The 15000-nt window shown below is 33.8% G+C and overlaps 1 long non-coding RNA gene across 2 annotated transcripts in view; it reads right to left on the reverse strand.

Moving 5' to 3' along the window:
* LOC135224142 (uncharacterized) overlaps positions 1-15000 on the reverse strand; it is a 257593-nt gene that overhangs the window by 81586 nt on the left and 161007 nt on the right. For both annotated transcript variants that reach the window (XR_010316646.1, XR_010316647.1), the window contains one exon: positions 3757-3831. This is a non-coding gene — a long non-coding RNA (uncharacterized LOC135224142). The remainder of the gene's footprint in view (positions 1-3756; positions 3832-15000) is intronic.

Below are 15000 nucleotides of genomic sequence, written 5' to 3' on the forward strand. Positions count from 1 at the left end.
TATACATATATATATATATATATATATATATATATATATATATATATATATATATATATATATATATATACACATCTATATATATATATATATATATATATATATATATCTATAAATCGAGCTACAATGTCCTTTAATATCTAATTCGCTCTACCTCGGAATTAATATATTAATTCCGAGGTAGAGCGAATTAGATATTAAAGGACATTGTAGCTCGATATATGTATATGAATCACGGAAATGCGATATGACTTATATATATATATATATATATATATATATATATATATATATATATATATATATATATATATATATATATATATACACATATACATATATATATATATATATATATATATATATATATATATATAATAATTATATGTATCTCCGTTTTTCATCTTTTCCATACTTCCATGATCTTAATTTTTGTGTTATATACGAGAGAGAAACAGGGGGAGAGAGAAAGGATGTAGACTTCACCACTCCTGAAATGAAAATCAGGCAGACCTTGGAGCCAATATCAAAACCATAATCTTGAATTGTTCATTTGAATTGATTATAAGCATAGAAGAAATCTACTGTCGGAGGCAGTGAGTGCATTTTTGTCATTGAACAAGGCGTGGTCCGACCTCCAGCTTGCTAAAATCTATAGTCAAAAAGAGCGTTGTTACGCCAACGAAAATTAAAATAAATATGCTATATTTTATTAGATATAATTTGTGTGTACTGTGTAACATGCACAACATTTTTTTTTACATTTTCATTCTAATAAATAAATCATAAACATCCTATCCTAAAATTCCTGTATCTTTAGCAGACACACTGTTCACTTGTAAGGTAAGACAGTAATAACCATAATCTCGTTGGCCTCGTTTAACAAAAAAAAGAAAAAAAAAAGAGGTTATTCGTGAAAGATGTATAAATTAGACAAATGAATCATTACCACGTGATTAAGTAAAGTTAGAGATAAATGGCTATTGTTCATGTCCATGTATCAATAAGTTAGTACCTTCACCTGGACAATAAACTGTAAGAAACTGGCAATTAGCATATGTTAAGCCTTAACTGATATCTAGGGAAGGAAGATAACGCTAGCTATGGCATTAAAAGTGATGGATGACCCGATGGGTATATTCATGTACTTATCAACTTCAAAAACTAAGACTTAGTTCATTTTTAAAGATACTCAGTTGTTTCAAACGCATATTGAAAAAGGAAACATATCTATAGTTTACAGGCACATATCTGAACACTGTTCACTATTATCTCTAACATTATTTATAATATGTCAATAAAATCCAAAAGGTTAAAGTGATAAGGAAATCTGTTCTCTGAAATGTGATATTTTGCCTATAAATTCAAATCGTCGATTTTATCTCTGAAAGAAGGAAAATATACATTTTTCCTCACAACTTAACATACCTTGAATCTTTTTCTCCTTTTTGAGGATCATTTCTACAAAACAAATATTTAAATGGCACTATCGAACACCGAAAGGATTAATAAAAGTAAATAGCGGTAAAGTAAAAAAAAAAAAATAACAAAAGCAGGAGATTGTCTAGACTAAGTAATACGGAGAAGGTTGAAGATAAAACATTCATGAAAGTACATGATTTCGACATGCCTGTACTTCTCCGACTTCGATTATATATATATATATATATATATATATATATATATATATATATATATATATATTATATATATATATATATATATATATATATATATATATATATATATATATATATATATATATATATATATATACATATATATATATATATATATATATATATATATATATATATCTATACATAATATATATATATATATATATATATATATATATATATATATATATATATATATATATTATATATATATATATGTCGAGATCGTGCCGAGCACAAAATTCGTTTTCTAAATCGTATCGGATTTTGAGACTAAATCTCTTTTCTCGACGGCCTAGGTTACATGTAACATTGAAAAATCCAGAGAGAGAGAGAGAGAGAGAGAGAGCGAGAGAGAGAGAGAGAGAGAGATATTATTAAAATATAAAAAAGACCTTTTTCTCTAACTCAAACTCATAAATAAATTTTTATTTTTTATTTATTGTGGCAAAGGAAAGCCAACAATCGCTTCAGTGCACGGGAGTAATAAAATCCGTCCGCAAAGCGATAACTTCCAGCTCTTGATTTCCACAGGCTGATGAATGTCAGTGAGGATGGCACATTCTTAGGCATCAATTTGAGGGGAATGAGATGCACACCTCATCTCCGAGAAATGACACGACAGAAACCCTGCATCTTCGGCGTTTTCCTCCCGTGAAAGATTCCCGATGTCCTCCAGGCTGATGCTAATGTCGAGATCCGGACGGATTTTTCGTGGGCCTTTGACAGCGAGCGAATTTTCCATCAGGGAAAATGTCCCCATGGGGGCCCCTGATGACCCTCATTCCCTGGATGAAGGGATAATTCATGGAGTCCTCGAGTGCCACCCGGGCAGCAGTGTCTAGGGCCACCTGTCACCCTTCATCTCGTAAATACCTTTCTCCGCTCCTCCTGCCTCGTCCATCCACTCAGCCAACCAAACATGGAAGAATTCAGCCGCCCCGGTTGCAGCTACAATATTTTTTCCCACCCGGAATTTTTTCTTTCCCTATTTTTTCCCCGTAGGCCTCGCCAAAAAATTAGCGACATGAGTCCATTTGCATAATCCCATCTGATAGCTATGTTGCGAATATTAGATGATTTGCATATATATGAATCACGTGATTCTGAAATTTCTATTCAGTTTTATCAATATCAGGAATAATTAATGGCGCCCGCGTCATTGTGCTTTATAAATCACTCCCAGCTCACGCATTTCTATCTATTGACTTTCAGCCACGGCATTTTTGATGCGATATTTGAAAACAGCACGGGCACACTGTGGCTCTTAATTCACCCCCTTATAGTGAAGCGTATTCGATAAAGGTATGTTAAATAATAAAGGGGAGTTTTAGAAATGAGTCTTAAACTGTTGTTTGCAATAAATAAGATAACACCCACACCGCCCCCACCCCTATAAAAAAAACGAACGGGTTGCAATATTATCAAGCCGAAAAACAGGACAAGGTATTTACATCATTATTTACCATCAACGTCAAGCTTACAAAGAGTTATCAACTCTTAATAATGACTGAATGTTACAGAAAATGAAGAAGATACCTTATGCAACCTAATAAAAGAATGCAGAGAAATAATTGAATGGTCATTTTGTCTAATGAAAACAAATACTTTTCGTAAATGTGACCCGTAGATGCCAAGTATATCAGTCTATAAAACACAAACCTTTAAACACTACGTATCGATGGTGAAGATGAGTTACTAAACACCAATCAACAAGAAAAACAATAGAATAAAAAGAGAAAGTACATTTGAAAGACGGGAGCTCTCTATCACAAGACAAAGGACCATACCCCTCAGTTTATATCACAATATATCAGTAACTAAATGAATGGGGATATGGACACTATCTGGTGTAATTAAATTAAGTGTAACACGTGTGGTAACCCAAATTGGAATAATAGCTGCAAAAATACGTAGGTCAATTAACTAGTCATAATTAAAAAGACTCCCAGCCGTCCGAAACACCCATATGAATTATATATGGTAACGAGAATCACCTTTCGGATTAATTAGTCATTTATGAAGCTGAACGATTATCAATAACGAGATTAGCTATCCTAATAGCAAAACACCTTACCTTATATTAGTAAACTACTGATGAAGACGACTGTGTATGATTATTTTTCCGAGTGCTGAGGAACTTGGATGAAATCTGCAAAGACAAAAACATTGTAATATCATTATAAACTGTGCAATAAATATTATAATAATAATGAATGATATAGTATTGTCCTATTTACTGTATGTAATTTCTGTAGATCCACTAAGCTTGATCGTCAATCGACTGATTGGGAGAGATAACAGAGGGAAAAAAGAAAAAGTGTGTCTCGTCTTCCAGCCAACTATTACTGGACACCAACCACTTTTTGTGGCTCGGGATCTTCTTATCGGATCTCTTGTTTTTTTTTTAACAACAACGGGAAAAACTATTCCTTCTTTTGGATAAAGGGTTGCTTTTCTCTTCAGTCGGCGCAAGTTGAGTATCAGCATTTTATTTTTTTCAGGAAGGTAGGAGGTGGTGGGTGTAGGGAGATCTGAATGTCTCTCCTTGCCGAGATGCTGCCATTTTTTTTATAGCGCTATCCATCTAATCTCAGAGCAATGTCTTCCAATTCCGGCCATTATTTTTTTTGGAAATGCTCTAATACAGCTCTTTTCTCTCCTGCTAACAATCCCATCAAACTTTCTTTTGGGTACAATTCAAGGCCAATACGATTCTTGCATCTCGCTGATGGAATTTCAGAGGCCATATTTCCTTGTCTTGCAATGCTTCATTAACAATTGTTGAAGTTTCATTTTGCCTAAGATAAATGCTATGTCTGTTCGCCTACAGACTTTTGCCTACTTCAGCTTTAATAAAGGTGCATTATTTTGGCAAATCATAAAGTGGTTCTTGACCATAATATTTTCAACTGATCACTTCTGTCTAATCCAATTCCATCACACTACAGATTCAAATTCTCTTTAACGAAAATAATAAGGAAAATCATTCTCTATCTTAATGCTTCTCTGCGAGAGACATATTTACAACATGCAAGGTAAACATTCTTAATGCTTATATGAGAGTTATGAATAATACGTTATTCACTATAAACCAATAAGTTGTTCGATATAAGAGAAGAGAAAGAAAAAAATGCTTTTCAAAAAATGGAATTTCCCTACCCTCTAGATGGAATGTTTATTACAGATGTTAAAACAGAAATACAGGATCGAAAACATTAGCGATATGGTCACTATCTCCGTAATTCACCTACGACATATGATACGACCCAAACACTAACAGTCTGCAAAAAACTACGGTCGGTTAGCAACGATGATTAAAAAATAGAAATTTTCTGTATAGGGTTTAATTGAGAAAGAACGGCAAATTTTAAATAACACTCATCAACTACTTCCCATAAGGCAGATAGTGATCTTTCCATACCAAAGAACTTTTATATCTATACATTTTCAAAAACGACTTTAGATTACATCTGAGAGCCAGCCGCCCTTTCCAGGGAAGCTGTGAATATTATACACTATTCTTAAATGTCGGGTTATTAACGCACCCATATTGAAAAGAGAGAGAGAGAGAGAGAGAGAGAGAGAGAGAGAGAGAGAGAGAGAGAGAGAGAGAGAGAGAGAGAGAGAAATTACATTTCCAGCTGAGCACAGTAAAAAAGGAGATGAGGGCATCTCGTTCTTCAAGTCAAGTAGCGCTGGACACCGACTGCTTTTTTGTAGATCAGGATTTTCTCATCAAACCTCTTTTTTATAACTCCTGGAAAAGCTATTCCCTCTTTCTAGGGAAACACACTCACCAATGGATTAGCGTTTTTGTTTTTTTGTGAGGCTAAGAGGGAACTTAAGTGCTAAGGTTGTATCTATTTTAGTCTTACTTTCGATTACTTGCCGCATACTTTTAACAGCAAGATTTTTCCTTCTTTATTCGCTTCCTTTCCTTTTCCTTTTTTGGTACTAATCAAGTAACATAACAATCACTTCTTGTGGCGCTTCAGCGCACATTACTCCAAAGGTTTTTGGCCTGTGATGCTACAGTAAAACCACTCCTTTCAGTAAACATCCCTTGCACAACTGTTTGTTCATTTCTATCCTTTTTAAGCTTTGTAACTTAGCCGATTTCTTTAGATCAGCCACACAGACATTGTAATCCCTACACAACTTGTTATAATTAACTTTATAATTTCTATTCAGAGAAAACAATTTACTGATACGTAATTATGAAACATATCTTCATAATCCTTAATTGTCCTTTGTTTACAATGTATCAACAATTCACAAAATATTATCAAGGCTTTTGAAGGAAATGTAATTCTAAGCCCGTATCATTTCTTTCAGCATATAATTACATAAAAAATTATGTTTATCCATCTCAACGTGAACCTGCGCGTGAATCTCTTATTGTGGTATCTATGAGTTACCAAAGGTATAAAAGAAGAATAAAGTAAAACAAGAATTATCTCCTATTTCATCAAAACACATTTCCGTTTGACATGAATCGAGATGATAAACCAAGCATCGTTAATAAATTTGAGGAATTTACAAAATCAAAGGTATGCTGATTCCAGCCATAGCATCCCTACCAAATATCACGTTTAGGTGAGGAGACCTAGGGAAGCAGGTAACCAATAACATAATGTTTGGGATAGAGTATTACTGAGATTCTAATTAACAATTAAACTACCAGACTTTTTCTTGGTTATAACTTGACTTTTACATTACTTACACACACACACACACACACACACACACACACACACACACACACATATATATATATATATATATATATATATATATATATATATATATATATATATATATTATATACATGTATACACACACACACACACACACACAATAAATATATATATATATATATATATATATATATATATATATATGTGTGTGTGTGTGTGTGTGGTGTGTGTGTGTGTGTGTGTGTGTGTGTGTGTGTGTGTGGTGTGAATAACTTATCACAAAGTATATAAAACGTGATGCCATGTATAAATAAAGGTTTTTGCCACGAAGGAAACAATGAAAAAGCGAGATAGCCGAGTAGTTTCGGTCCTGTTCAGACCCTTACCAAGGCAAACTGATTTTACAGAGGACAACTAGTCAAAAGAAGGCTTAATATCCAAACTGACACTACAAGATTAGCAATAAGGGCGTTTCTGTTAGAGTGAAATCACTCTTATTACTAATCTTGTAGTGTCAGTTTGGATATTAAGCCTCCGTAAATCAGTTTGCTTAGTAAAGGGTCGGTGAACAGGACCGAAAGTACTCGGCTATCTGGCTTTTTAATTTTTTTCCTCGTGGCAAAAACCTTTATATATATATATATATATATATATATATATATATATATATATATATATATATATATATATATGAACAAAGGTTTGTGGAACGAATAATTACTGATAATTGACACCGACACACTCACACACATATATCACCTCGCCCATCAATCTGTTCCTTCTACAAGCTTTTAGCCATGGCGAACGAGTCCTCAGGTACCATATATCATGTACTAGCAACTAACCAGGCAACAACACGCCCAGTATCACACATTCATATTTGTTTGACCATAGCTATGAGTCAGTAGAGAAGCAAACCTTTTCATGAACATTTCAGTCCATTCTGACTCTCCTCAAACTTGGGCTGATTTCATCACCGTTTTGCTTTCAAGGAACCTTGAACCTCAACCATTATAATGATCCAGTGACTAACACATGTTTTACATTTACACATGTTAATATTTTTATGAACATGTATGCAATGGTGATTTCTTGTTCATACCTGGTTCGTTAGTTTGATATTATATTCTATGGTCGTATATTCGGAAGTGTCATTTGCCATACCTATTTAAAATAATGAAAATACTCCACTTAATTAAACAAATTATATCCATGATTGTGGATCTTACTCTCTAATGAACAAATGACGATGTAAAATCACCAATGAAATAAAATCAGGCATCCAAAATCATTTTAGCTCCCCTAATAGAAAATCCGTCCTGTACTCGTACAATTTCGAGTCTTGTTCTGGAGCGAGCGAAGTAAAAGAACAGTGTCGTTTCTCCAAATACTAATTAAAGACGCGAGAAAATAATCTGTCGAATGGAAACCGGAATTCTTTTTCCGTCGATAACTTCATTAAAAGTTGGGCCTGCACTCCAGAGCGCACGTGAACATGAGCCCCGTTGTTGATTGGCTTTGTTATAATGAAGCGAGAGTGCAACCGGAAAATTTTACGGACAATTAATGAGAGGAAACTTTATCTGCGCGCTGTAAAATGCCTTTATCACGGATGCAACACGTATTGACGCCGCCCACTAATTATTTCCCATCGGAAACCTATAAACCCTGGCCAGTACTGACTGTCCCGCCGTCATTTGCTGTCTGCGAAAAGACATAAATTCTTTGCAGAGGGAACGTGACCGGTCCTCGTTAGTCTCTCTCATTCCGGGGTTGATGAGGTCATTGCTATTCATTTGGACAAGTTTGCAAGCGAGGGCGTGCATGCGAGTCCAAGGAAAATCGTTCTCTCTCTCTCTCTCTCTCTCTCTCTCTCTCTCTCTCTCTCTCCTCTCTCAGAATAATAGCTATATGGGATATTAATCACATATTGCAACAGTGAACTATACCCTCCACAAAGATAAACTTTCTATTACTTAAGATAAGGACATTTGACGCTGTTGAGAATGAATGTTTATGAATTAGCAATATTCTTTATTCCCCTATTTTTATTCGATTTCGTTCCTTATTGTAATCAGTTTGATTACGATTAACATCGGTCAAGAAAATCCAATTTTTCCATATTCTTACTAAGACGTATGTGTACCCATCTCAAGTCATCACATTAGGTTTATATTGGCAATGATTTAAAAGACTATGGCCATATTAGATATAGCACTGAATTTGACTATCCATAATTATGATTCTAATTTTATCTTAATTGAAAACTTTTTTCAAATAAGGGAGTGATATGTCTACTTGTTGGGGGAGCTGCTAAGAGAGTTAACTCTCTCTAGGACACCCGCCTTTCAGGAATAAAGTTAAAGTTCATAATAAACATACTTAATAACCTTCTTTCAATTAAGTTTGTTTGCTGACACGCTGACGGTCGTTCGTGGGATAATCTGCCCTCCAAGCTCATTCTGATTTTCCTGGCCTCTTTTAATCCAGTCTTGAGCCTCTTATTCCGGATTACTGTCCTGAATTAGAAAACGCCTAGCCACCTGGATGACCCACGGCGCTGATTAAAGCATCCATGTCCGTCGTTCCCAATCAAATTTGTTTTTGTTAATGAATGCACTGCTAGCCTAAAACATGATATAACATCAATTTTTTATCTTCATTATCGAATATTGAGACCCCTTGAAATGTTTTTGTACTCTGTAAAAATATTAACATGTTATTTTTCTAAAAATATTAACATGTTTTTTCTAGATGACTCTAGGCCGAGTTAAGCTGACCTCGGGTCATGTAGAAGCAAGGAGGGTCAAGTTAAGCTGCCCTCGGGTCATGTAGAGGCAAGGTTGGCTTTGGTAGAGGTCGACATGATTCATATGCAGTACATATACAAAGATACTGATTTTTTCACATATATATTTTGCGTTATATAAGATATGCAATAAAGAATAAACGTAAACACATTTTTCGAAAGTAAACGTTAGCTTAAAATGTACGAAAATGGCGAGTACATAAATAAAAAGAATCTTTACTAACTTAAATAGTACATGAATGTGAACAGAAATATAATCTATAGATGATTACAGAATGAACTCTGTGATATTTTTACTACAAAAGAGGAAAAAATAAACATCAACTACATACCATAAGTGAAGAGAGCGAATCAGTCTGTCATATAGTTATTGGGCACTGAATATTCCTCCACATACATACATATATATGTGTGTGTGTGGGTATATGTAGTACGTATGTCTGTATGTGTGTGTAATTAATCATTTATAGAGGGTCAAGTGAGAATGTATAAACGGATACCAGTCTCAAGGACATTGTAGGGGGCAAGGACTATCCCTAAAAGAAGATTTAAATGTTAACCTTACGGCATGTAGAAATCGAATTCAGATATAAGGATTTGACGAGTAGGGGAATAAAAAAAACCTCTAAACGAAAATATGCTGAGCTGTGTGGAGTATTTCAAACAACAAAAACAAATAGAGAACAAACTCTTTATTTTTATTTGCATAAAAGGAAAAAAAATATACGGAAATTTTATATTTCTTAAGGTTTTGGAGAGAATGGATCTGAGAATACCTATGAACAGAATTACTCCAAGAATATGTGTGTGCGTTTGTGTTTTTGTATAAGATTTTCGCTTATATGAGAAAAAAAAAACCCTCCGTTTGTCTCAAAACATTAAGAGATTTACCATGGATGCGTTTGAGAGTAGGCCCAAACAAGGATTATTATTGCTCCCAAGGGTAAGGATTAACAAGGAATAAACGCGATCACTTTCAACCAAGAGCATTTGGCAGCGTGGGAAGAAACGCCCAAAACAGATATCCCTACCGGAAATGATCATTCTTTCGTCACTTCTCCTTTTTTCCACCAAGAAAAATTTTTCCTGAGTTTCAGGCGTGGGCTTTTTTTATATTTTGTACTCGTATGGCAACTCTAAATCTTCAATTGATATGGGGTTTTCGGGAAGATGGTTAACTGCGTTCCTTTTACGACGAATAGCTTTTTGCATTGCTTGCCTATTTGGTACCTGGACAGCTGCAGCTCGAGACAGATTTTCCAGTAATTTGTTGTTAATAGCAGGATTAATAGGGTACAGGGTTAGACTGCTTCTGACAAAAATAGGACGATCTCGCGCATGACGTCACCTGGCTGATCTGACTGAGGTTCAGGTAAAAAAAAGTTATCAGTCAGTATTAGACCAACGCCATCTTGAATTGTCAATTCAAGATGGCGTTGATTAGACTCCACCAGAGTGAAGAACAAGGAAACTATCTTCCATTACCTGGAAATTAACGGGGACCTCTCTCACACAAGGTCGGGAAAGATAGAGAATGGGTGTGGGCAAACAATTCTCATAGTGGCCCTTAATTTATTTGTTTTCTTCGTTTTCGTTTATGGTCACCTACCAATGACGTCACAAATATGCGCAGTAACGATGGAACGGTCTAACCCTGCACTCTAATAATCCTGCAGATGGAGGATGAGTATGCTCATTAATTTTCTTGAGGACTGTTTGTTGTAATGTACGAATTCTTGCTCGACACCTCCCGTCTTCATGGAAACGCCAAAATTTAACACCTGCTTGTGTCTTACTATCTTTATCGAATATATATATATATATATATATATATATATATATATATATATATATATATATATATATATACATATATATATATCCTTCATGACTGAATTTCACTCGTCCTCTCTGGCTTTGTATTGTTTGGCTCAAGGCTAATTGTGATAAATATTAAACTTTTTTTTTTTCTGACATATTTGAATGTTTATATATACAGAGAAACCTTATACCTTCTTCTACAAATCATAAACAGACGAAAGACCAACTTGTATAAAAGTCTACTCGGATAGAACACAAACGAACATTGTGCTTTCAGATCTCACTGCTATACTATAGTCCAGCCTACACGTAGACCTATTTCCCTATCATTCAAACTTTATTTTATGTACAGTTTTCAGCAGAATGAATATACAAAACAAACTTTATTTTGATACAAAGTATATCTTCATCCGTTAAACTGGAAAAATAACCTTTATTGATGTTGACCTCTACAATACGAAGCATGGCAAGCGAACGGCTGGCCTGATCGACAGATATTTGATTTTACATGACTTTTTAAAAACCCATTTTCATTACATACAAGTTTATGTTACTTTCTTATTGTAACCTTTTTCTATATATTCTAAGTATCATTCCAATGCATTACATTAGAAAAATAAGTCTAGGCTACCCTTTTTATGCCGTACATATGTCACCAACCCAATATAAATGTATATTATATATATATATATATATATATTATTATATATTATATATATATATATATATATATATATATCTATATATATATATACATATCACATCACCGTGATCCATATATACACATTCACCGAGCTACAAATGTTCTTTAATATCCAATTCGCACTACCTCGGAAACTATATTTTCATATATGTTACCGAAAGGGAATTTTTTTTAGTTCATAATAATTTCGCCCTCTCGTGGGTTCGAAATCAGGACTCCAGTGACATTTCTCCTCAGCTCTCTGGGTGCTGGTTCGATCGAACCCACGAGAGGACGAAATTATTATCAACTTAAAATTTCCCCTTCGGTTAACATAGTATATGAAAAATATCAGTTCCGAGGTAGAGCGAATTGATATCAAAGGACATTTGTAGCTCGATGAATGTATGTATGTATGTATGTATGTATGTATATATATATAATATATATATATTATATATATATATATATATATATATACATATATATCTATACATATACTATATATGTGTATATATATATATATATTATATATATATATATATATATATATATATATATATATGCATATATATATATGCATTAATATATATATATATATATATATATATATATATATATCTATATATATATATATATATATATATATATACATATATATGTATGTATGTATACACACACACACCACACACATATATATATATATATATATATATATATATATATATATATATACATAATAATAATTTATACGTTCCTTACGTTCATTTATACAAATAACTGAGTGTTTAGGATTAAAACCAAATTTAATACAATACGAATTCACTGACCATGAAAACGAGGTGATTGCGAGTGCATGAGCAACCTCGAAGGAGATTGCCAGAAACCAGACGAGGTTGCCAGGGATTTGGAGGGAAGAGGGAAGGGGGTAGGGGTTGGAGTAGGGGGTCTGGCCTCCGGGGGTCAAGAGATTGGGTGGATCACAAGACATTACAGTTGAGAAATGATTTAAGCCACACAGCCCGCAGGAGCACACCAAATCAAAGGAGAGCCATTAATGAACCTTCCTCGCTGCGGGCGACCTGCTTTGATGGTGAATATCTCTCTCTCTCTCTCTCTCTCTCTCTCTCTCTCTCTCTCTCTCTCTCGGGGCACAGAAGGGAGATGATAATGTGCTTGAGAATAGTGAGGGAAGGAAGGTAACACTGGAAGGAGAGCGGTGATTCTTCGCTTTTCTCTTCTCTTATCTGCTCTGCTTTGATGAAATTTAGTTGCTCAGCATCATGAAAGTGATTATCTCCGTTAATGGTGAGTTTGATGACTTATTTTGCAACATTTGGTACCCTTCTACAACTTGAGTATTTCAAGGGTCAATGACATTGTCTTCAGAGCTAATAGCAAAGGGTAAAGTTGTCGAGCTGGAGCGAGGATTACTTTGGGGTTTAAAATAGGTAATAACTTAAGAAAGAGACCGAACAATGAAAGAATATTGTCATGTGGGCTATAATACACAATCTATTCTCCGGGATACCATTTAGAAATCTTACAAGGAAATGTTTTGAACGTATTTGCATCGGTCGTTTAGTACGAAAATAAAAAGCAAGGATCAATAGGAATTAGTATATTGATAATTAGCCCATTAAAAAAACGGAAACCATAAAACCCCGAGTGAGGAGTTTTCAAAATCAAGTTACATTTAAATGTTTATAGAAATCAAAGATTTTAAAAATAATTGTAAAATGTAAAAGGGCATTCATTCTGCAAGAAATGTAGAAATATTTCATGATTTGAAGTTCATTTTGCTCTTTCCTTGTATACGCAGTGTTGAATTTAAAAAATTCAAAAACCAAAAAATTGAATTTTTAAAATTGTCTAAAACTGATATTTTTTTACTAATTTATTAACATTTTTAAATTATACATTGTAAGATTATTCAATTTGCTTTAAAACTCAGCAAAAGTTACTCCTAAAAGTTGCAATTCAATAAAGTTTATGAACTTCGAAACTTCTCTCCAAAATATTAAAAATTATAGAAAAGTTTTTCATTAATTGCAAATTACATAAAATTTGCGGTGATATCGTGTTATAATAATATGCCCAATAGCCCCTCAAAATTAAAGCCATCTCATTGCAATATTTCAAGTACCTCTTCATGCTTTAACCTTTGACCTTAAGTACAGTTACTTTTATTTGATTTACGTTGACCTAATTATTAACTTATTTTCTGTAATCTGATGAAGATTTCCAATTTTAGGACAAATTGAAGGAGATGGAATATATGTACACCACATGTCCACAAAACATTGAAAAAAAAAATTATTAGGTTAACGCTGTTATCAAAGACCAAAATCACTGAAAAGTGATTGTTCTCAACTACATTTTACTCTCCAAACTCGGTCGCTTAACAATGCATATTATAGAAGTTATAAAACACCAAAATCACACATTCTCAAAGTACGTGCTTTGGTAGAAAATAAAAATTAGATTCCGCTTATAAAAGCAGTATTACAGCTATGTCCAAAGGATAACTTTCAGCTAGCACCTCAGAACTGATTTTGCCTCTGTTTGTACGATATACATATTACCGAGTTTGGTTTTACCTGCAATTTACTTGGGAATACTTTTTCTCACTAGAGTAATCCGCATGCTTATTAAGTAATCAATCGTGTATATATCAGGGCACTAAAGTGTACACGACCGTTTTATCCACCAGGGGGGAGATACAAAAAAAAAAAAATAATATTTAAATGTTGATCCTTTTCGTCGAGACTTGCGGTAAAAGTCTCCTCCTCTTTCCCATTTTCCCCAGCGTTCGTAAATGATGAATTTTTGTGCTTAACTTGTTACGTAGACTTGTCAAGCTTCACAAAAGGAGGAACATAGTCGAAATTTATGAGATGGTAACTCGACGTCGGGAATTGCGAGGCTCTTCCGCGGAAATGAAGAGACATTAAAACTTCTGATTTCTTTCTAAGCCACTGAATACAAATTTCACAGAAAATCCTCGGCTTTTTTCGCTGCCTTTTATTTCCGCTTCTGTTTCATCTTGCACCATGATAGGCTAAAGGTCTAAATGGAAGGATTTTGTACTAACTGACGATGTCGTTATGGATATGTAAGTTTCTTCTATTTACATATGTAAAAATAATATATATACATACATATAATCTATATATATGTATATATAAATTATGTACACATATACATATATTTGTGTGTATTTGTGCATGTGTTTGTCTGTGTTTTTGTGAATTTGCTTTATACTCGTGGGTGACATAAATCTCATCCTTTCATTGCCATTTGTGCAAT

This window comes from Macrobrachium nipponense, chromosome 10, assembly GCF_015104395.2.
Source record: "Macrobrachium nipponense isolate FS-2020 chromosome 10, ASM1510439v2, whole genome shotgun sequence".
Classification (NCBI taxonomy): domain Eukaryota; kingdom Metazoa; phylum Arthropoda; class Malacostraca; order Decapoda; family Palaemonidae; genus Macrobrachium; species Macrobrachium nipponense.